Source organism: Oryctolagus cuniculus, chromosome 7 (genome assembly GCF_051225735.1).
Source record: "Oryctolagus cuniculus isolate XC-2025 breed Fujian yellow rabbit chromosome 7, ASM5122573v1, whole genome shotgun sequence".
In the NCBI taxonomy this organism is placed as follows: domain Eukaryota; kingdom Metazoa; phylum Chordata; class Mammalia; order Lagomorpha; family Leporidae; genus Oryctolagus; species Oryctolagus cuniculus.
The window spans coordinates 30,825,738-30,850,241 of NC_142873.1; the positions used below are offsets into that span (position 1 = coordinate 30,825,738).

A 24,504-nucleotide genomic window follows, 5' to 3' on the forward strand; every position below is an offset into this window, starting at 1 on the left:
CCAGTCTCTAAAGCTGGATCTCTTACTATTTCCTTTCTCAGTAAAGACTCCCAAAAAGTCTCAAGTCACACAAATTGCAGTTCTTTCTGGATACCTACTTCTCCTTCAACCCCACATCTGACCCATCTCCACTGCCTATCCCTAAATCACCTAAACATCTTGCAAGTGTCTCTAGTTATCGCCTCTGCCACCACCCACTAACTGCTGCCCAATCTGCCTACCTGTGGCTTGCCCATCTAATCCATTCTCTACAGCGTGTGCTTGATCTTTATAAAAATGCAGATCTGAATCTATCATTCCCTTGCTAAAAATATTTCAATGACTTTCCAGGGGTCCCTGGGAAAAGCACACAAAATCCTTATAATAGCATAGTAGCAGGAATTCTATTTTGAAACATACACATGCCCCACACACTCTTCTCTTTTGCCTTCCCAAAAAGGTAAATTTCACCCTAGATGGCCAGAGGTATTCCATCTGCTCAGGGAAAGATTAGGACTATAAAGGAAAAATGCAAAGGGGCTGGAAGGAGTAGTTCATACGCATATTTTTTACTTTCAACATGAATTTTTTGTGTTACTGTTATGCAAGAGGTTTTCTGATTTTTTTTTTTCTTCTCTGTGGCTTAATCCAGAATCAAGGCTGAATGCCCAGACTATGGAGTTCCCTTTAATATCAAGAAGCTTCCCCTTACCGAACTGTGGCAGAACACAAAACACCCAGCCTCCAGGAGTCCCTGTGAGCTGACAGCCAGCAGTCTGCTGAGATACACAGCAGCAGGCATCAGAAAAACATGTTTCACAGGCTTCAGGTGGATGCTCAGATGAAGATCATTTGGTGGATACGATGGACACACAGCAGGAGCTTAGGCAAAGTCAGACCAGCCCAGGGGCAGCTGCTAGTCTCTGGCCAACTTCGGGGGTGGGAGAAGACAGAGAAAGAGACACGGACTGAGAGGCTGGCTGCAAGGGACACCAGTAGAATACTGCAGCCACCAACATCAGTGATGCAACTGGTGGCCTGGGTGACAAGGGACAGTGCTGCAGAGACCAAAAGAGGCAGGGGGACAGTCCAGGTCACTGCAGGGCTCCAAGGTCCCTTTTGTCACTGCTGCTGCAAGTGCCAAGTAAGCAAAACACTGCCCAACATTCTTAGAAGCCATTTTGAAGAGTTGCAGCTTAGGGTAGCTGAATCTGAGCATATTGACTCAAAAAGACTTTCTATTTTTACTTCACACTAAGCTTTGAAAGTGAAATTTTTTGCTCCTCAGCAGATGGGACTTCTGAGAAAGACTAAATTAGCTGTAGATCACTCCCTCCCCACCACCACCAAAAAAAAAAAAAAGATGAAAGGGGAGGAGGGTGATGGGGAGGGGAGAGAAATCCTCATTTCTCCCTGATCTGAGCTACTCTGAGGGTCCATTGATGCCTCCATGGCAATGTCCTGTCAGCCCCATCTCCCACTTCTTGTGTCCCCTTCCCTGTACTGGATTCTCAAGCCACATTGGCCTCCTCTCCCTCTCTGGGCCCTGCTGTGGTCCCCATGACCTCAGGACAATTTCTTACTCATTCTGTTCCCTCTGTTGGAATGCTCTTCCCTCTCACCCCCACTTCTCCTGGTCCAGCAAGTTCCATTCTTTGGCCTCCATGTCATCTTCCCCAAAGAGACCACCCCTGTACTTCCTTGGCCCCTGCCTCCCACCTCCAGTGTCCCAGGGTCTCACAACTCCCTGCTGTTCTGCCCACAGCCCTTTTGCTTGTTATAAGAGTAAGTCTGCCTGCCTTGTAGATCACAGTGCCATGCTGGCAGAGACTGTCCTGGGGTCTAACATGCCACAGGGAAGTCAGCTCACCTTTGTTGAATGAAGGAATTGCTCAACAAATAAGTAAATGAATATAAAACATGCTCACAAGCCAGACAGGCTACCATGTGGGACAGGCAGCTGTGCATGCCTGGGCACACAAGCCCATGGGACAACAACTGTCAGGCTGCTTTAAGAGCAGTGCGCACCCTGGACAGCTGGTGGTCTTATATGTCCCAGGAGTTTCATGTGCTTCTGTATTGAGAAGTTCAGAGAGCCTGGGAAGTCATGCCCTCCAGCTTCTTCTCCGTCCATGAAGCTGCCCAAGACAGAGCAGCCACAATGGGTGCCTGAGACCAAAGAGCTCACTCTCTTTGGGGCAGGATGGAGGGAACACACATCTCTGTGGCAGGTGGTAGTGCCGTCTGGCCACCCCACAGTGGAGTGACAACATGGTAAGACAAGGAAACCACCAGTGAGAAAGACCTCATAGACTTGAGCCAACTGATTCCATTAGAAAGGCACAAAGCATTCCAGGGCCCCAAAGGGTAAAACTCTGAGGAGCAACCATACCTAGGAGCATCCTCCCAACCTCTACGCCTCATTCCCACAAAGGCATGTATCTGTTTGACTTCATTCCTTCCTGACCATGTGCTACTTTGAGACCCTTGCCTACTGCACATAGCAGACACTAGGCCCACCTCCACAAAAAGTAAGCAGACAGAGCAGCCTTTGTCATGGGAGCTTGACGTTCCCCATCAGCTGCCACTGCTGTTCAAAGTGAGGCGTGTGTGTGTTCATGCATGTGTGGGAATGGAGCACATATGGATGGGAATGGGAAACAGAATGGAGGCACCAACACACATCCAGCATGAATTTTGTTAAAGTCGGAAGCAGCATAGGAACAGGATACAGGATGTTCAGACATGGTCCAACACCCAAGTCCCATAGTTTCCATCTGTATGTGATAGGCTAACTCAAGACTTTTTCCTTTGGGTCTTCAAACACTCTACCTCCCAAAGTCCCTGATTACAGTGAAAATGCTATTGGCAGGGACTGGCGTAAGCTTCTATCACTTTAGGGAGGATTACAATGGATAACTAAGAAGAACCTGGAAAATCAGACCTCAGATGAAGAGCGCAGAAAGGTTGCACAAGAAGATGGCCAACCCCCGCCAAAAGAGATGCTGTCTTTTAAACAGCATTGACCTGGTTTTGCTTGGGTAGGCCCAAAAGAGGCCTTTTCCTCAAAGGAACATGCTGCAGATCTCTGGGACCAAGGCAGGGGCTCGGGTTAGAACAAAAGGAAAGGTGTTAGCCTCATGTGAGGCTTTTCTGATGAAGCACAAGTTCCCCCTTGGGGACTCTATGGCATCAAGATTTTTGCAGCCAGGAAAGGGATGGGAGCAGCAGATCAAGTCACAGACACAGGAGCAGGGTGGGGCTTGGGACTCTCACTACGGAGAGCTCAGGACCCAGATGGGCAGAGTGCAGGGCAGAGAAAGCAGCGAAGGCTGGGCAGTGGGAAGCAGAGAAAGAAAGAGGAGGGTGGGGAAGCATCTGGAAAATTACTGCAGGCTCATGACTTTGGCTGCCTCAAAGCCGGGATGAGTCATCAGCTGGTTGCCTAGGCAACGGCTATTTTCCTCCTGCTGCTGATCAATTTCATCTGCACAAATGTCCCATGAAACTGGGAGCTGTGAAGATAATATACGGAGTCACAGAAAGTCCTGCCAAATGAAGTCTGCATTTCAAGCACTCGGAGCCAGACCCACCTCCCGCTCCTGCCACGGTCTCCATGCCAACAGCCACACACACACACACACACACAGAGCCAGGGGCCAGAACAGAGGTCCAGGCAGGAGATTGTCCCCTCCCTGTGAGATCAAAACTGCCCAGCCTTACTGCCTCCCATTAGAGACAGGAGGGACGTGTGGTCGTGCCCTCCCTTCGTCTTTCAAGCAGAAATGGAGGCCTGGATGAGGAAACCTGACTGCCAGAGGTGGGCAGGTGCAGCCACCTGGGAGCGGTGCCTACAGGCTGTGCCCCTGAGATCAGAGCAGGAGAGAACACGGCGGCCTCCACCCAGGACACCCAGTGACAAAGCTGTCCCTTTCCCATCTTTACCCTCCTCTTGGCACTTGTCACCACACACTGCACACTATTATGTAATGGTTTATGTCTTCTCGATAGCAAGGGGAGGGATTGAATTTCTCCCACACACCAGTTATCTCCTGACCTAGAGACACATCATCCTACTACACTTAGTAAGTCCTCAGTAAATGCTTGCTGAGTGAATGCATGTTCCTGAACCACCTCTAAGGCCACCCTAAAATTTCCATCTGTATGTCCAACCCCTTTCCAAAGCTCTAAACCCCTTTCTGCACTGTGGCCATGATAGTTCCTACAACATGTCTAATATGGAAATTGTCACAATATTTTGTCTTTTCCCTATTCTACCTTCACCTTTAAGGGCATGAAGAACTTGGGAAAGGTCTTATACAACACAGGATCCAAGGTCTGTATCAGTTCAGCCCATGACACAAATGGGAAGCGCTGTCACGCCCATGTGTGGGTTGCCAACGCTCACATGCACAGATGGTGAAACTGAGACTCAGAGGTTAAGCACACAGTAGCAACAGGATTCAACCACAGGTCTGAGTTCTATGGCACCACCCAGCATGGCCTCTCTGCTTGCCCTACCCTTCCACTTTCACGAGAGCCCTGTCGGAGGCATTTCCAACCCCACTTTTCTCCCTCCAGCAGCTAAGGCTGTCCGTTTAAGCCTGAAGTGTTTTCCCTTTGTTCTCTGCTCTCAACTCCTAGGCTGTTTCATATAAATTAAATGATTTGAGCCTCAAACCAAGCCTGTCTGATGAGCAGGCCAGACATCATCATGTGCACACTTCAGATATGGAAAATGAAAAAACCAAAAGGCTAAGTGGCCTGCCTGAAATGATGTAACTCATTAGAGCTGGGACTTGCAGCCCGGGGCTCCGACACTGCTAGTGCTCCGCCCAGGCACTGGAAAAAGAGAACCCCAGTACTAACTGTGAGAACAGCGCCAAGCTCTGGGCCGTACTCCACTTTGGCTCTGGGCCCCACCACTCCTCAGAGCTGTCCCTGGGAAGCCACAAGCTGGCAAAGCACTGATTGATCTTGTCAGCTAATTGCAGGAAGAGCCAGCCTTGGGGATCCTCAGAAACCTTCCCTAGAGACTTAAATGACAGGAAAGGAACCTGAGATGTCAGGGGAAACCTCAATACCGAAGAGAGCATTCAAACGTCACAGCTTCATTTGGAAGGCGGTGCCAAGTATTGGTAAGGAATTTTGCCCTTACTTATTCCTCGCTCTGATCCCCTTTGCATCAGTCCACTCCCCACTCACTCTTTCTGCTCCAATTAAACTTTTTATTATGTTATTATGTTAATTATTTTATTAATAATATTATTTATAAATTGACCATAATATTAAATTTTATTATGTTATACCTTCCAGATATGATCCTGAAAATAGACTTCACAAGTCTTCCTACACACTAGGTGGGACTAAGTAACTAAAAGAAACAGAATAATGAATTTTTTCCCAAGACTTATATATTTATTTGAAAGGCAGAGCAAGAGAGAGAGAGGGAGAGACAGAGAAGGAGAGATCTTCCACCCTCTAGTTCACTCCCCAAATGGCCTCAACGGCCATGGCTGAACCAGACCAAAGTCAGGAGCCTAGAACTCCATCCTGGTCTCCCATGTGGGTGACAGCAGTCCAAGCACTTGGGCTATTTTTTGGTAACTTCCCAAGCTCATTAGCAGGAAGCTGGATGGGAAGCAGAATAGCTGGGACTCTACTCAGTGTCACAAGTTGGGACTCAAACCAATGTCACAAATGGCGGCTTGACCCACAGTGTCACAATGACAGACCTGAGAATGATAAATTTTAACCCAAACACATAAGATATGATGGCTTTAAAAAAAAAAAGTGACATCCTGGGGCCAGTGTCATGGCATAATGGGTATAGACACTATGGATGTTTGTGATGCCGGCATCCATATGGGTGCCTATTCGAGTCCCAGCTGCTCCACTTCTGATCCAGCGCCTTGCTAATATACCTGAGAAAGCAGCAGAGGATGGCCCAAGTGCTTGGGCCTCTGTACACGTGTGAAAGACCCTGATGAAGCTCCTGGCTCCTGGCTTACACCTGGCCAGCCCCAGCCCTTGCAGCCATTTGTGGAGTGAATCAACACATGAAAGACCTCTCTCTGTGTCTCTTCCTCTTTCTCTCTCTGTAACTCTGCCTTTCAAATAAATATTAGGGAAAAAATGAATGAAATCTTACATTTGGCAGCAAAAGATGCAACTGGAGACCACTATGCTTAGTGAAATAAGCCAGACCCTATCCTCCCCCCAAAAAAATCATGTTTTCTCTGGGTTTTTTTTTTTTTTTTTGTACTCTATATATTAGCTACAGCCAAACAAACAATGTATATCCAGCTAAACTGACATCTTGTGATTTGATTTTGTCTATAACTATTGTCTATATTCCTGTGAAACAGTGGTCTATCTACTTTTTACTTACAGAGCTGTTTGCTTAAACAAGCATTAAAGGATCAGCACTGTGGCTAGAAGGTTAGGTTTCTGCCTGCAGCACCAGCAACCCATATGGGCACTGGTTTACATCCTTGCTGCTCCTCTTTTGATCCAGCTCTCTGCTGATGGCCTGGGAAAGCAGCAGAGGATGGTGCAAGTGCTTGGGCCCCTGCACTCATGTGGGAGACCTGGAGGAAACTCCAGGTCCCTGGATCTGACTTGGCCCAGCCCCGGCCATTGCGGCCATTTAGGGAGTGAGCCAGCAGATCAACAATCTCTCTCTCTCTCTCTCTCTCTCTCTCTCTCTCTCTCTCTCTTTCTCTCTCTCAGTTGCTCTCTTTCTCTGCAATTCTTTCAAATAAGTATAGAAATCTTTAAAAAAAAAAAAAGAAGAAGAAGAAGAAGAAGAAGCTTTGCACATACAGAGTCATGGACTGATTGCATTGTAGAGGACCCTTTAGGTTTTTAGGCACCTGTTCTCCTTTGTCAATTGATACCTGTTGTGGTTGGAGTATGGTCCCCAAAACTTTCTTTGTTGGAAGCTTTTATTATACTTATTTTGCAAGGCAGAGATGGAGAGAGAAAGACAGACAGAGCTCTCGCATCTGCTGGTTCACTCCACAAATGCACACAACAGCCTGAGGTGGGCCAGGTCAAAGCCTAGCACCAGGAACTCAGTCCAGAACTCCCACATGATTGGCAGCAGTTCAACCACGTGAGCCATCATCACCTACTGCCTCCCAGGGTCCATATTAGCAGGAAACTAGAATCAGGAGCAGACCTGGGACTCAAAGTCAGATACTCCAACATAGAATGTGGGTATCCCAGGAACTGTCTTAATCAGTACACCAAATGCCCACCCCATCCACTTTGTGTGTTAGAACCATAACCCCTCAGTGTTGGGAGGTGGGCCCTAGTTGAAGGTGTTTGAGTCTTCGGGGTATGAATGAATGAATTCACACCATTCTCATGGGAATGAGTTAGCTATGGCAGGAATTTGCCCCTTTTTTCTCACACCCTCCCTCTGTGCTGTTCCAGCTCTACGTTATGAAGTAGCACAAGGCCCTCATCAGAAACCCAATCCTGGATCTCCCAGCCTCCAGAACCATGAGCACAATAAACCCCTTTCTTTATAAATTACCTAATCTATAATATTTGCTTACTGCAACAAAAAGCAGAGACAATACCTTAGACACAACACAACATTATTTTAAACAGATAAAAGATGACCCAGAGAACTTAGAACTCTTCAGATCTTCCCAACATGGCTTAAAGATGACTCATCTTGTCCAATAGCTCAATTTCACAGTTGAGCGAGTTAAGGCTGAGAAGAGGAACATGGTCACACAGCTGGTGGCAAAACCACGACCTCCTAACTTCCAGAACTCTCTCCAATACCATTTTGGAGTAAAGTTTTACATGGACACATGGACTGTTCAGATCATTTGTTGCTTGGAGACCATCAAGCTATTCTGACCCCTATGTTTGACACACATGTGTCACCACGACCCTGAAGAATAGGCCAGGTGCCTATTCTGTCTACATCTTCACTGCCTGCTTCCTGATCAGAAACTCAGAATTTTCAATTTGGGGCTGGCGCTGTGGCGCAGCGGGTTAACATCCTGGCCTGAAGCGCCGGCATCCCATATGGGCACCGGTTCTAGTCTCGGCTGCTCCACTTCTGATCTAGCTCTCTGCTATGGCCTGGGAAAGCAGCAGAAGATGGCCCAAGTCCTTGGGCCCCTGCACCCATGGGGGAGACCTGGAAGAAGCTCCTGGCTCCTGGCTTTGGATCGGCGCAGTTCTGGCCATTGCGGCCCTCTGGGGAGTGAACCAGCGAATGGAAGACCTCTCTCTCTCTCTCTCTCTCTCCCTCTCTCTCTCTCTCTCTCCCCCTCCTCTCTCTGTGTAACTCTGCCTTTCAAATAAATAAATAAATCTTAAAAAAAATTTTTTTTGAATTTAGGATTAAAATGTTAAATGGCCCAGATGAGCTGTGAAAGCAATCATTAATAAATAACAAAGCTCAGTTGCATTGGACCCTCATCTGATCCCTCTTGAATGCACAAGTAGAAGACCTGTAATTCCTTTATCACTGGAAACACAGCTGACAGAGGGGTTTACAGGACTCTGAGGTGAGCAAGCCCAAGTTCCAGTGAGAACTCTTAGGTAACATCCCTCAGAGTCCATCTGTGGACAGCTACTGGGAGCAATGCCCTGTACCTTATATGAACAATGCAAAAGGCCAAGCCTCCGGCACCCCCATCCTGGCCCTGGGAATCTGTTCTGCTTGTCCTGACTGTGGCTGGACACACTTGCCTAAAACTGAATCTCTATTTGCTTCCTTAACTCTAATCCAGTTCTGTTTGTGCCCCATGTGATTGTTTTTCTGTATTTCCAAACCAGAGGCTGACAAAACAGGGCGGTGGTTGGGGGAGCAGACAGGTAAATCCAATGGCTATGAGCTAAGCAGGGCCAGTCCTGACCAGAATTCAGCTTCTTCTCCACTCTTTCATCTCTCCTTTCCTCTCACTTCTGGGGGCACCTACCCAGCATCCCACACGCCACATCCTCTACCTTCCGGCTCTCACTCTCACTTTTGCCCTCGCTCTCACTTTCTGTGCTCTCAAAAACTGCATGATGTGTGTGTTTAATCCCGTTTCATAACATCTCCTAGTTGTGATATCTGGATGCATCAACATATTCACTTCATACAACTGTAGGAACAGTTAAATAATAAATAAGAGAGCCCGGCACAGTGCCTGGCAACAAACAGTTCTCTAAACAACACATCAGTTGTTCCCTTACTATCATTTCTGCTACCATTGTTACCTCTACTACCTTTCCCTGGGATATCTGCATTCAATGGGAGACAAAGGAACTTTCAGATCCAAAGGATCAGATTCCTAATGGACCTTCAGACCAGAAGAAAAATTCTGGACAAGGTCTTTCATGGCACCCCTCAAACCTCTCCTTGTGAGACACCCACTCGGGACTCACAGATGCTTGTCTCCATGCCTGAGCCTGCTCCCCAGTTTGGATTACATCTGTTCCTCCGCACTGAGGGCCCACATGGTTCTGCTGCTCAAGAACAAGGAACGATCATGCACCACAGTGCAGAGGCAGAACGTGCCTGGGTTCCTGCCACGACAGGAGCAAGCAGGCAGAGGCTCAGGTGTGGCTGCTGTCACCCAGCTCAGTGCCTCCCTTGCTTGCAACCTACCTCTGTTTTGCTGGCTGTATCTGACAATCCTAGGATAACCCAAGGTCAAGCACCCCAAGCCTCATCTGTGGTTTTTAATGAGGCCAGCAGCACAGGCTGCAGTAGCAAATGTCAGCATAAAACTGCTTTCAGCTCTCAGGGGAGCAGCATGACTCAGCCTTCTCATCCATGTGCTAAATGCTCCTCATTTTCATTCCCTCTCCATCCCTACCCCTGCTGCCTCAGCTAGGCTCTCATGATCTCTCCTCATATTTACTAAGGCTTATGACATGCCAGGCAATAATTACTTAGGTATTTTTGTATGCAATTTCTCATCAAAATCTCAAAATAATCCTATAGGTAGGAATTATTTTCATTTTACAGATCAGAGACATTAACTTCACCCTCTTACCTTTTGTCCTCCTACCCTACTATGGCTTTCTTCCTCTTCCGCCCTCTCACTGTGCCCATCAATATCATCTGCCAGTCAGGGTTCCTGCCAGGAGTCTCCACCCACCTGCTATCCACCTGTATGAACTCCTTCCTAAAACATGGATCCTACCATGACACTCACATATTGAAAGTCCTTCAAGACTCCGCATTCTGTCCAAACAGAAAAAAAAAAAAAAGCCAAGGGTCTCTAAACCATCATTCTTAACTTTTCCCAACCTTATTCCTACCACCCATCAAGTCCCATTCTCCACTCCCTCCCGCATGTTCACGCTGCTCACCATTCATCAAAGGTTTTTTTGTACCTTCACCTTTTATGCACACTGTACTTTGTGCAATATGGTTTCCCCTTCTCTTCCCAGAATCATCTTCTGTTCATAGTTGAAGACCTAGCTCAAATGTCCCTTCTTCTGTGAAACCCTCCCATGGTTCCTCAGACCTTTCTCCTTGTTCTTCCTGATGTCAAACTGCCCCTCCCATTCTTGTCACGACCTGTTGCTGCATCAAATCGTGCGCCATTGCTTGTCAGGGGACAGCCACCCTGATTAGGTTGGCAGCTCTCCCATGGCAGCCACTATGGTTTGCTTTTCACCCTTTAGTCCTAGTGTCTACCACAGGGCTTGGACATGGTGATTTATTGAACATGCACTGCATAGGTGGGTGGAGGAATCATTCATTCATGCATTCCGTTAATCAACAACGATGTGCCAGGCACTGTGCTGGAGCACTGGGAGGCAAAGATGAACAAGAGTTAGAGCTCCCCAAGGAGCTCCTGCTTTGGCCTAATGCTTGTATAATCAAAGATTTCTATTGCTTTTTTTTTTTCTTGACTGCCTTCCCAGAAAACAAACTGAACTGCAGAGCCTGCAAAACACCACCTAATTTCATCCTATTTAATCTGGACAAAGCTGCCATCCATTTAACTGCCACACTGCTTACAAAGAAAGCAATTGTCAGGTCAGATCCACAGCTTGCACAAATAACCAAAATTAGATGGCTTCTACTTCCATTGGGATCTTAACTCCATCAGGGTATTAATTCATTAAGTCCTACAAATTCAATTAACTCTCCAGATTAATCATGGATTAATTAACCAAACTGCGTTGACAAGAAAGTGTTGAGGTGTAAGGTTGTGATTTTTCTAGAGATAAGATCTCATAGCATTTGCCTTTTTCATTTCATTAGACCCAAATGGAAATCTTTGCTGTCTGCCAGTTCTGACTGGTCCTATCATTTGACAAACACTACTCATTCCTGTAATTTTTTTCTACTCAAATAGGCCTTATTTGACCAATATGATAAGGATACTGGAAGTGTCTTCTTGTCAAGGACTCAACCTCTTAGAATCCCATAAAACCAACCAACACGGTTGAAACATAAAGTGTCCCCACAATTAAACACTGTCTGAAACACAAAGTGACCCCACAATTAAAGACAGCAAGAGCTAGAAGACAACCTGGAGATTGTTTTATCTGAAACCCTTGTTATATATACAAGGGGAAAAGGTTCAAAGAAGCCATGACCACCGACCAAGGCCATTAGATTTCCTGACCTCAATAACCATAGCAACAAATAGCTACCATTCATATATTGCCATGTATAAATGCTGATTGGTCAGCAGGATGAGGCAAATGCTGAGAAACCAAAGCGTCACAACTGGAAGAACACAAATTTGAGTTCCGGGCTGCCAAAGCAGCCCAAGCCTGAAGGAGCAGATCCTTAAGGAAGAGAAGTGCAGAGATGTGATTCTGAACTCTTTGAAGTTCTTGTTGTCCAGCAGTTGCTGATTTGTAAGAGTGAAGCAGAAACCATGAGGCAAGAGGTTCCTAATGTTGTATTTATGAGATACATACAAATTAAAACAAAAATATTGAAGAAAGATATAATGTAAAGATTGTAGAAGTCTCACAGCTCTATGGAGCCCAATCCTGGAGTTCAGGACCCACCAAGAAAATGCTCTGGTAAACAGGACTTTCAGCTGCGGACACCTTGTTTTCATTGTCTATTGCAACAAATTATCACAAATTGAATGCCTAGGATAACACAGGTGTACTATACAATTCCGTAGGTTAGAAATCTGACAAGCGTCTCACTGAACTCAAATATGCAGATATGCATGTGTCCTGAAACTCTCTCTCTCTCTCTCTCCTTGCCTTTTCCAGTCTGAAGAAGCTGCTGGTAGTCCCTAGCTGTGCCCCTCATCCTCCATCTTTAAAGTTGGCAACCGCAGTTAGGGTGCCTCTCAAGGTCTATCACTGGGATGGGCAGGGAATGGAGAGAGAGAGAGTTAGAGAGAGAGAGCTGGTGCACCCCCTCCCCTTCAAATGCCTGTAATGACCAGAGCTGGGCAAAGGCCAGAGTCAGGAGCTGGGAACTCAATCCAGGTCTCTCATATGGGTGGTAGGGACCCAATCACTTGAGCCTCATGGATGCCTCCAAAGACTACATTAGCAAGATGCTGGAGCCAGGAGCTGGAGCTGAGCAGGTGGGTATCTCAACTGATGTCTTAACCACTAGGCCAAACACCCACTCCCTTCTTCCACTTCTAAGTCTCCTTGTAATTTCATTGGGACCACCCAGAAAATCCAGGGCTGTCTCCCTTTTTTAAGGCAGAAAACTAACATTCACAGGTTCTAGGAATTAGAATATGGATCTCTTCGGGGAGCCATTATGCAACAAACACACCCTTAAAGAGCTATCTCCAAGAAATAAAGTTGAATAAGATAGACAAGCTCTCACAAAACTAAAACACATCTCCGAATTATCTCAATCTCAATCCCAAATAAGATTAAAGTGATATGTCCCTTGGGGCCAGCGCTGTGGCGTAGCAGGTAAAGCCACTGCCTGCAGTGCCGACATCCTATATGGGTGCCGGTTCGAGTCCCAGCTGCTCCACTTCCAATCCAGCTCTCTGCTAATGGCCTGGGAAAGCAGTAGAAGATGCCTCAAATCCTTGGGCTTCTATACCAGTGTGTGAGACCCAGAAGAAGCTCCTGGCTTCAGACTGGCCCAGCTCCGACCATTGTGGCCATTTAGGGAGTGAACCAGTGGATGGAAGACCTGTCTCTGTCTCTGCTTCTCTCTAACTCCACCTTCCAAATAAATAAATACATCTTTAAATAAATAAATAAGTAAGTAAGTAAGTAAAGTGATATGTCCCTAGAATAATAGCCTACCAAAAGTACAAATAGCTCTCTCTGGAAAAAGTTAATGTTGCACAAAGTCTTACACTTCTCCTATAAAATTTCTAGCACCCAACCAAAGATTATCTAATACATCAATATACCCCTCGGTTTCTGCTTCCCCCACAAGACTACAAACCCACTGAGAACCCAGACTATACCCAATGTCTCTATCTGAGAGTGCAGGCCAGCCGCCAGCCTTTGGAGGTGCATACTGAGACAATAATGACTCCAATGCTCCTAGTGGATGCAACTCAATGAAGAAAACAGCCCCAAGGAGCCACCCTGAACACAGGCTTCACAGGCAACACTTACCTGTCAAATTCCATACCACCTGCAAGAAGGTTGCACCTCAACCAGGGCCGTCTTACAATAAGCCAACCTAAAAACCAGTAACAGGAAAGAAGAAATAAAACCAAACTGCTGATGCTGATGCTGCTGCTGCTGGCAACTTGTAACAGGGCAGTCACTGAGAATGAGCAGTCCTAGGGAAAACAGAAGGGACCAGCAGTGCTGAACTGACTCCTGATTTGCTGTAGTTAAAGCTACTGAGAACTTTAATCCCTGGGGCTCGCATTGTGACATAATGGGTTAAGCCTCTGCCTATGAAACTAGCAACCCTTATGGGTGCCAGTTCAAGTCCTGGCTCCTCTACTTCCAATATAACCCCCTGCTAATGGCCTGGAGAAAGCATCGCAAGATGGCCCAAAGTTCTTGGACCCCCGCCACCCACGTGGGACACCAGGAAGAAACTCCAGTCTCCTGGCTTCAGCCTGGCCCAGCCCCGGCCCTTGCAGCCATCTAGGGAGTAAAAACCAGCTGATCTCTTTCCCCCTCTTTCTCTGTCTGTCCCTCTCTTGCTGTAACTCTGGCTTTCAAATAAATAGATAAATATTCTATTAAAGAAAAGAACTTTCAAGGCCTGATCCCATAGTATAGCCCAGGGAGCAAGCCAGTGCATGGAAGACCTTTCTCCCTGTCTCTCCCTCTCTCTGTAACTCTACCTTGCAAACAAATCATATAAAATTTTTAAAAAGAAACTTTACTTATTTTGAATTTTTCAAGATAGTCCTACTAGACCTCACGCTTCGGGTTCCTTTCCAAGAAGGTTACTGAGACAGGATAGAAGCAGCAAGTCACAGCCAGGGCTGTTCTGTGCTGATGGGACAGCTATGCGCCTCTCATCAAGCTGTAAGCCTCTGTGGGCCAGCGCCGGGCTGCATCAGGCTGCTAGAGGAAGCACCTTTGGTCAGTTTGTCTATTTTAATTTGTGCAAAGGCCTATTGTGTGCTAATGTCAACCGTGGACTAGAAAGTTTAAGAAATATTCTAAATAACCATCATTCAAGTTCTGATTATGGTCCAGACGGTTCTCACATTTATACCAGCTATTCCTTAAAGCCCTGCGGAGCAGATCCCAAAGCTCAGTGGTGTCCGTTAAGGGGGTCAGGATCACACCGACAGGAAGAGGGCGCGCCTCGGGTCAGCGTGGTGCCCACGCCTGGGTGTTTGGTCTCCTCCCACTCAGAAGGGCTGCAAGGGAAGAGAGGGGGCGCGTTGCTGCAGGTGGGTAGCTGGAACACGGGCTTTGTGTGCAGGTGCCTCCTGCTCTCTACCAGGCTGGCACCTTAACGGCGCCCACCTCTGTACTACTTCCAGAACTCTCCAATCCTGGAGCAGGACTCATGGACAACCGGCCACATAATTCCACGAGGTTTTTTCACGCGAAACAGGCGGAAGCCACGAGCCCTGCGAACGGTGGACCGGGGTTTCCTCTTCGTGGAACACAAAGCTTTTTGTGTGAAAAGAAAGAATTCCTGCCAGCACCAACCACTCCCTAGGGCCGTGTCCGCCTTCGGATCGCACGAGTACCGGATAGTATCTTCCTGGCGATTAAGTCGCCTGGGGGAGGCAGCGAGATTCATTTTTAACTCCGCGTCAGCACCGAGAGAGCTCTGAAGTCGGCGCCTGCGCACACGGCATCCGGAGCGGGTGCCGTTACCAAGGCAACGGCGCCGCCTCTGACGTCACGACGGAGGACACCTCCGCAGGAAAGCGCCCCCGCGCGGCTGCCGGGCTGGGGGCCTGGGTGCCGGCGCGGTCACGTGAGCCTCCCCCCGAGTTCCCGAGCCGGCCTCCCTCCCCGAAATTAAAAATTCCTTCTCTCCCTAGTCCCCGGCGAACCGAAACAGTCACAAATCATGACGGGGAGCGGGGGAATCAGGGAGACGCTCCAGAGTGACCCCGTGGCACATTTACCTGTGACCTTGAGTTGAAGGGAGACGGAGGCGAATCTGATCCCACCTGAAGCCTCGTTAGGTCTCTGGGCAGAGCCCGTTGTTGAGTAAAGGGTAAGGATTTCTCCCCACACAACAGAAGGGCAGCTGGCAGGCGGGCCGGGGCGGAGACTGCTCCCTGCTCGCCATGGCGTGGGGCTCCCCTTCTGCTGTTCCCAGCAACCCCTGTGCTAAATGCACCTTACCATGGGAATTTCATCACGGTATGGACAAATGCACTCATGCACCTGCATCTAGGCCCCGTGTGACCAGTTCCTCCCGATAGAAGGCTGTGGAATGGGTTCCAGTGTTTCCCAGGGGGTTGTGTTTAAGTCCCTTGGGAAGTGTTGAGCAAGTAGAAAGGTGGAGCTTGGGCTTCCCATGATTGAATTCTGGGGATTTATAAGCGGGAGAAAGACCAGACACACACACACACACACACACACACGTGCGTCAGGGGGTCATGTGAGGTGGGACTGACTTTGCCAGCAGGAAGACCATCACCATATGTGGGCCTTCCACCTGGACCGCACACTGTGAGCTAAATAAACCTCTTTATAAATGTAGCTTACCATAGAAATTTCTTCATAGTAATGGAAAATGCACGAATGCACCAGCATCTAGGCCCCATGTGACTACTTCCTCCCAACAGAAGATGTGCGGAAATTAGCAAGGTCATGTGTAAGTCAAATGAGTCCATCTCTGCCCTCTCTTTCCCCTTCTCCTGGCTCAGGTTCAAATGGCAGAACAGGGATATAGAAAGAGCTTGCATCCCTAAATCACTACAATTGAATACAAGTCAAAAACCAACTTTTTTTTTTTAAAGATTTATTTATTTGAAAAAGTTACAGAGAGATGTAGAGCCAGAGAGAGAGGTCTTCCATCCACTGGTTCACTCCCCAAATAGCGCAACAGCCAGAGCTGAGCTGATCCAAAACCAGGAGCCAGGAGCTTCCTCGGGGTGCATGTGGGTGCAGAGGCCCAAGGACTTGGGCCATCTTCTACTGCTTTCTCAGGCCACAACAGAGAGCTGGATCAGAGGTGGAGCAGCTGGGACTCGAACTGGCACCCATATGGGATGCCGGCACTGCAGGCGGTGTCTTTACCTGAGTGGGAAGCAGGGCCCGGCTCCCACAACATGGCGCTGAGAGGGAGTAAACAAGTTCTACACAGCGGCTTTGGCTGCTTCATCAATTTGACTAATGAGTTGCAGGAGCTGACCCAACCTCTGATTGGAAGAAAGAGGCGTGCTCAGCATGTGGGCAGCGGAGCACGGGTTGGTGGAAGAGGACTATAGAAGGAGACTCAACTGCACTTTCTGGGACAACTACTGTCTCCGGGCTGGTGGAGAGTTCGCTGGGGAGCTCGTTATTTCGTACTTCTCTTTACTTGTGCTTGCTTTACTGTAGAAAAAACCGACAGCAAGGGAATAACAGCGTCCGGTCCGGTGCCGGAGGAGCGACAACCTGCTATGCCACAGTGCCCACTCCCAGAAACCAACTTTTATGTTAGGCAGCTGTGATTATTATGTTAGGCCGCTATTATGGCAGTTGGCATTAACTTCCACAGTCTCATCACCAGCAAAGTTAAGCTAATGAGAGGATGTCGTAAGCCCTCAGAATAGAAAAGCTGGATCCAGAATGAAAAGCCATCAACCAGCTCAACACAAAACTTGCTCTGGGAGCCAGCACTGTGGCAAAGCGGGTAAAAGCACCACCTGCAACGGCAGCAATTCATATGAGTGATGGTTCATGTCCCAGCTGCTCCACTTCCTATCCAGCTCCCTGCTAATGGCCTGAGGAAAGCAGTAGAAGATGGCCCAAGTGTTTGGTCCCCTGCCACCTACACTGGAGACCAGGAAGATGCCCTGTCTGTTGCAGCCATCTGGGAAGTGAACCAGCAGATGAAAGATTCTCTGTCTCTCTTTCTGTCTCTCTCTTTCAAATAAATAAATAAATCTTTTTAAAAAAAATAAAAAATGTAAAAGTTCCCTCTAATAGGAGCAAGACAAGCTACAGCAAAATCCCTCAATATGGCCATTTTCACCCTTGGGACCCAGGAGCGAGAACTGGGCCAGAGGAGTAGAGTAAGCAGAAGCAGGGACTTTGGAAGGAAGAAGAGTTGGCTGAGGCTGAGGCCTCAGATCAGTGCTGGGCCATGTTTGTCTCCCTGAGCACAGCACAGGCTGCTGACCTGGAGTCCCTTGCAGTAGCAGCTGAGTTTGGAACCCACCATCAGGACTGCTGTATACATTTGCACAGGGCAGTGCATATTTTCATATTCTGGCATACAGCCCAGAATATGAGTGGGGCCTGAAGTGCAACCTGCCCTTTTCTTATCACACCGGACATCCTGGCTCAGAGCTGATTCATCCTGTAGGAAAGGCACAGGACTGTGTTATGGGTTCAGCAGGATTTGTGTCCCCAGATCTCATGCAGCTGCTTAAACTCTGGTGTCTTAATATGAGTGGCTGATTGATTAGGATAGAGTTTTGTTCTAATGACAGCATCTGAGAGTTGGGGCCATGGGAGGTCTCTGGGTCACTAGGAGCATGGTGCAGCCTCCTAACAGGTTTGAGTATTCCAGTTCAAGTTCAGACTAGCCTCACGCTCTCCTTCCCGGTTCACCATGCAGTCACCACCACCGTACTCACTGTAGCCAGCCTCCATCAGCTGAGGGACTTTTGGGCCTCCCCATCCTGTGAACTCAAACTAGAAGATGAAGTAAACCTTCTCTTTCCCAAGAAACTCCTCCCAAGTATTTTAGTTAATGAATGTGCACTCGTGCGGCCTGCATCTGCTTGTTGTATATAAAGTGCCATGCATGTCTGACTGACGTGAGTGGCGGCACTGTGTGCGCCTTGGCACAAGGGCTACTGATGGCCCTGGCCCTTATGATCCTTGTCAGGCCAGGCCACAAGTTCCTGCCTCCAAGCCAGCCTCAGTGAGAAGTTCCATTCAAAGCAACAAAAATCTGATCATCAAAATAAAGTTGAAAAGCTTACACCCATAGCTCAAAGAAAAAAGATACCGTCTCCCTCCTTCCTTCCAAGTCATGTTCTTCTCCTCAATCCAGAACCTTATCCAAGCTGAGCTGCATCCATTCTACCTGCAAGGGAGAAGACAGGAGTGGTTTTGTTACAAGGGGTTAGGACCAGGCACCTGAGACATCATCCTCAGGGGCCTGAAGCCAGCTGGGAGCAAGGAGAACCAGGGCCAGAGCAGCCAACAGGAGAGAAGCCTGCAGGCTGGTGCATGTTAGGGGCGGGGCTGCTAGAGGAGCAGGTGATTCTAAGGCAAATGCTTTGCCCTGGAAACAGAGGGTGATAGGAGTCCTCCAGAGCAGACATCGAGGGAGACTCAACAGGAATGAAATGAGAACGCATGCAGAGGTCCATGTGAGGTGATGGCACTACTGCTCGCAAAATTCATCACTGAACAAGGATCGTCACTCATAAACGACAGACATTTTCCTGATGCAGGAAATTGGCACTACCTTTTGCTAGAAGACAATTAGGGTCTCAATATCAAACAGTTAGATATTCAAACCCTTGGCTCTGATAAGTCTACTTCTAGGAACGTAACAGATACTCCCCACTCTTGGAAACGTATAGAGAAATTTGTACAGAGTTCATTGGTAATAAGCTATGCATCTGTAAGGTGTTTTTCATGTGAAATTTTTCCAGTAATATCTTTTTTGAGAAACTTAATGGGCATGTGAGGTGACTTGGTGAGGATTTGAGAAGCCATCTGATATTGTGCAGGGGACAAGACTGGTGTAGAACGATTTGTTTCCAACGCTCTGTGCCACTAAACATGAGCAGGACCACATCTTGGTCACTGGCCATTGTTAGACCTGTCACAAAACCCAGTGTATAGTGTGTGCACAAGTGCGACTTGCTAAATGAATTTAACTGGGCTTGGAGCAAATTTAGGCTCCTGCCTTCATCAGCACGAGCTGTAGAAGCAGAGTCAGCATAGACCTGTTTTACTGTGGTGCAGTCAGCTATTTGCGCTGTGTCTATTACTGCCCTGTCTGCACAGTTGCTGGTTTAAGGAAAATGAATGGGTTCCTGAAGGAAGAAGAAGAGCAACTTGAGGTCTGATGAATAACTTGAGATTTTTCGCTTGTCATCCACATCTTAAATTACAAACAGCCTTTTCTGGGGAAAGTGTTTATGGCTTCCATTAACTTCTCAAAAAATTCAGGTCCATGACACTTCAAGAAAAAGCGATTAAGAATCATTGAGCCGAGGAATTGACTCAGAAATGTAACATGTTCAGACATCCTCTGCCAAGGAGTAATATACTAAGAGTGATTGGGAAGCCAGTAAAAATAAATAAATAAATAAATAAAAATTTAAAAAGCCTCAGTATCAGAAATTGACTGCAAATGACTCTATAAAATTAACTGTCATGTTGATGTTCCAATTCTCCTTTTGCAACCTCTTAATATGGTATGTCTGAAAGGAGTTTTTTACAACATCCATATCCAGTCCATAAACTTACCTTAACATTGTTGTATGTAGGGGCTGATGCTATGGCATAGCAGGTTAAGCCACCTCTGTAGCATCAGAACTCCATATGAGTGCTGGTTTGTGTCCCAGCTGCTACACTTCCAATCCAGCTCCCTGCTAATGTACCTGGGAAAGCAGGGGAGAATGGCCCAAGTACTTGGGCCCCTGCACTCACATGGGAGACCCAGAAAAAGATGCTGGCTCCTGGCTTTGGCCTGGCCCAACCCTGGACATTGCAGCTATTTGTGGAGTGAACCAGAGGATGGAAGACCACTCTTCTCTGTCTCTCCCTTTCTGACTGTAACTCTGCCTTTCATATAAATAAAATAAATCTTTAAAAAAAAAACATTGCTTGTTTTAATTAAATGTAAACCACATTTTTCTGACTTTTTTTTAAAAGATTTGTTTTATTTATTTGAAAGACAGAGTTGCAGAGAGAGGTAGACACAGAGAGAGATCTTCTATCTGCTGGTTCACTCCCCAGGTGACCACAAAGGCCGGAGCTGTGCTGATCCGAAGCCAGGAGCCAGGAGCTTCTTCCAGGTCTCCCATGTGGGTGCAGGGGCCCAAGGACTTGGGCCATCTCCCACTGCTTTCCCAGGCCATAGCAGAGAGCTGGATCAAAGAGGAGCAGCCAGGACTAGAATGCCAGCGCTTCAGGCCAGGGCTTTAACCCACTGCACCACAGTGCCGGCCCCCACATTTTCTGACTTTTAAAAAATGAAAAAAGGAGAATAAATCTCAAAATGGACAAGTTGAATATTAGAACATAACCTGGGTTGTTTGCACCATTCATTGTTCATAAAATTTCTCATCAAACACTTGAAGACAGGCTGTCAAATGCAGTTGGTTCCCTGGACACCATTCCATTAAAATTAGCAAGGGAAAGAGGAATGCTATTAGCCCAACTCCTGCAGCCTCAGAATATTGGTGTCTTCCCATTATTTTACCAAGATTATTCTTCTACCAAAAAAGCAATCAATTTATTCTCAAATTATTTGCTGTAGAAAGTTCTGTTACTTGCTGATTTTATTACCTTTCAAGGTGTTTCTGGTATGTTTGTTTTTTAATGAACCACAATTAGATTAAACACAAAGACATCCTCAAAAATTTACCATCAAACGTCTATTAAGACATACCAATATTAAATTAACTATTTTTCTCCCAATCATTTTCTTCTCTAATAGAATTGATAACTTAGCTTTTCCTGAGACAGAACTTTCTGCTTTCCTCTAACCCTTATCACCCAACCACTCCCTTAGCTACCACCTCTACCAGTGACCTACAACTGAAATGGCCGTGTTTGAGGTCACTGAACCCTTTTCCTGGGGAGATGATGAAATCACCAACACCCCTTGGAGCACTTATCTGCCTGCTTCATCGTGCTAAGTGCTATAAAAAGCAAATTAATCACACTCAGTACTTGACCTCTAGATGCCACCAATCAAGCAGAGAAAACCCTGTACTTACACATGGAAAATGATACCTGATCATGCAATTGCAGGAAGAACTAACCTGAGGGGCAGGAGAACTAGTTGAGAAATTACAATCTAATTTTACAGTAGTTGGGTAAGTGATCCAATCAAATTATCATAAAGGAAATCAATACACACATGTGACATTTACCCTTTATAATATATTTATAATATATTTTTTAAAAGATTTTATTTATTTATTTGAGAGGTAGAGTTACAGACAGAGGGAGAGACAGAGAGAAAAATCTTACATCCACTGGCTTACTGCGCAAATGGCCTCAACAGCCAGAGCTGCGCTGATCCAAAGCCAGGAGCCAGAAGCTTCCTCCGGGTCTCCCACATGGGTGCAGGGGCCCAAGCACTTGGACCATCTTCTACTGTTTTCCCAGGCCATAGCAGAGAGCTGGATCAGAAGAGGAGCAGCCGGGGCTCAAACCGATGCCCATCTGGGATGCCGGCGCTTCAGGCAGAAGCTTAACCTACTGCACCACAGCGCCAGCCCCAATGCAGTTTTTCAGATCAGGTACTACTACACAGAGTCTGTATAATGGAGGAAGCCCAGGCCAGCGGAACAAGTACTAGACTGGGTCAAAGGACAGGAGCTCTAAGTCACTCCAGTTCGAAGTTCTTGTCTCCTGTCTCTTGTGCCTATAATGGTGGTGATGCCTAAAATCCTGGTATTGACGATCTTTCTACAATCCCAAACTTTCTTCCCTCCAGGACCTTAGAGTGAGAGGCTGAGCTGTCGCAGAGGCACTGCAGCAGGTACTGAGCTCAGTGCCTGAGGCACACAGTGGCAGAGTAGCCCATGGAACTAATGAGATTATACGTACCCAGTCCACAGCCATGGGGCCAGACTCAGCCAGGAGAGCTTAGGAGGAGGCCCGAATTATGAGACCAAAATGTCAAGAGTGTGAGAGCTGCTACACAGTAACTAGGCTGATGCTTGCAGTATACACTGCACAACTTTAAGAAGCACTGTTCACTCAATCATTGTAGTAACGTACAGTTATTTTCACAATTTTCTGGAAGATGCCAGACGTGTCTCGAAGAATGTTTATCCCTACCCCACGCTAAGTTTCAACATGAATCAGCTGACAAGCCTGAGGGTAGAGGGGTGAGATCAGCAAGCCAAGCCCCGTCCCCACTCCCTGAGCACCCCACCCAGGCAAGATTCGAGGCTGGATCCCACAGCTTTAGGAACTCATCCTGAGAACAGATACTTCCAAGGTTGTAGGCACCGATGCTTTGGAACTGTCACCCTACACCAGACCTCTTGCCAGCCTGCCCTGTGAGTCCATCCAGAGATCACTACTGCTAGTCAGCCCAAGGCACCGCACTCTACTCCTATTCTCCCAGTCAAACAAGCTCCAGATTCTCTGTTTCCATGTCTGTTGAATGCCCCATCATCCTCCCACTGCCCAAGTCTGAAATCAGCATGGAGTTCTCCATCCCTCTTCGACATCACTGTTCCTCCAGAGGCCATGGCCTCTTCCCTTGGCATCCTCAACACTTAGTCTCTCATTCTCAGGCTTTGTGACACCGCCCCATTCAGACACTCATCTCCTTTCCCCTGAACCATGCGATAGCCTCTCAACTGGCCTTCAGCCCACCAGTCTTCCTGCTTGCATACATGCTATGTTGTGGTGCTCAACTGTCCTCTAACACTGCTCTAAACTGGTCACTCCCTGCCCCCCAACTTCATTAGCCTCTTCCTGCTTACTGAACCAAGGCCACACAGTTCAAAGCAAAATAAAGTCACTGTTCCCCTTCACATAGCAAGCACTCAGTTTGCTGCTCACATCAGCTAGCCAGTGACCTGGGAACAGTGCCCATTAGCCTCGGTTTCCTCACCTATTAAATGGGGAGATTAGCAGTAGGGGAGATTAGCAGTAATTCCTTTGTAGAGTAGCTATGAAGATTAAATATGATAATATAGGTAAAGGGTTTAGCATGCTGCTAAACTCAGTAAATGTCAATGCTGATGATCATGTTGATGTCGAAAATAATCTCCCTCAAACACCTCCAAAATTGCTTCATTCAAACTCTGGTTCATGATTCTTCTCTTTCATATTCAACGCCAGCCTAATCCACTCAGCTATTAGACTCTTATTGGGTCTTATTATACATTTGTTGCAGCCATCTACTTTGCAGTTTTTCCTTGATCTTCCCCAAGTTTGCCTTCTCTAGCCCTCAAAGAGTGGAATTTTCTAGGGTTGAAGTGAAATAATGGGGAGATCAGTCAGCTTATCTCAACACTTAGACTAGATCTTTTCTTCTTTGTAGAACCAAGGCTGGAGTACATTTTGTCTCAACTCTTGAAAACACAAATCTTTAATAACACTTAGCTAAATACTTTTAAGGGTGAAATATAATTATTTAAGAATGAAATAGAAATTTAAAATAGTTTTAAAAAAAGTCTTCCCAAAGTACAGAGAATTTGAGTGTAGGGTAGCAAGAGTAAGAAATTCTAATTCAGATAGATGTGTAATGTGAGAATGGTTCTTCTACTTTCCTAACTTAAGCTCAGCTCAGGAGAACATGACCTTGAATGTAAGCCGAGTCTGGGTACCTGCCTACTAGGAAACTACTCCCTGAGTCTCAGTTTCCACATCTGTAAAATGGGGGCAATGACACCCTCTCCATAGACTGCTCTAAAAATTAAAGGTTATTATCCTGTAAAGGAGTCAGCAGGCAGCCTGGCCGAGCCATGGAAAGGATCCATTTCCCACCACGATTGTCACAGCAAGCTCACTCCCTGCCCACTCCAAAGAATGTGGCTTAAAGAGTACCTGTTACTGGAGGGTGGACTTTTCTTTTAAATGTGTGTATGGTTTTGCAGACCGCACATCCTGAGAATCAAAACTAGAGTGATGGAAAATTTGACAACTGTATTAGCTGCTCAGACCATATCATACCAGAAAAACCCACAGACGTGGTAACTCTAGCAACAGAGATATATCTTCTATTCTGGAGGCTGAGACGTCCAGGTTAAGGTGCTGGCAAGGTAAATTTCATCCAAA

The 24,504-nt window shown here is 46.9% G+C and overlaps 1 long non-coding RNA gene across 1 annotated transcript in view; it reads right to left on the bottom strand.

Moving 5' to 3' along the window:
- LOC103350020 (uncharacterized) overlaps positions 1-15,835 on the bottom strand; it is a 66,037-nt gene extending 50,202 nt beyond the window's left edge. The window contains exons 1-2 of the long non-coding RNA XR_016211399.1: positions 15,474-15,835; positions 13,531-13,597 (exon numbers count right to left, since the gene is read on the bottom strand). This is a non-coding gene — a long non-coding RNA (uncharacterized LOC103350020). The remainder of the gene's footprint in view (positions 1-13,530; positions 13,598-15,473) is intronic.
- Between the last annotated feature and the right edge of the window lie 8,669 nt (positions 15,836-24,504).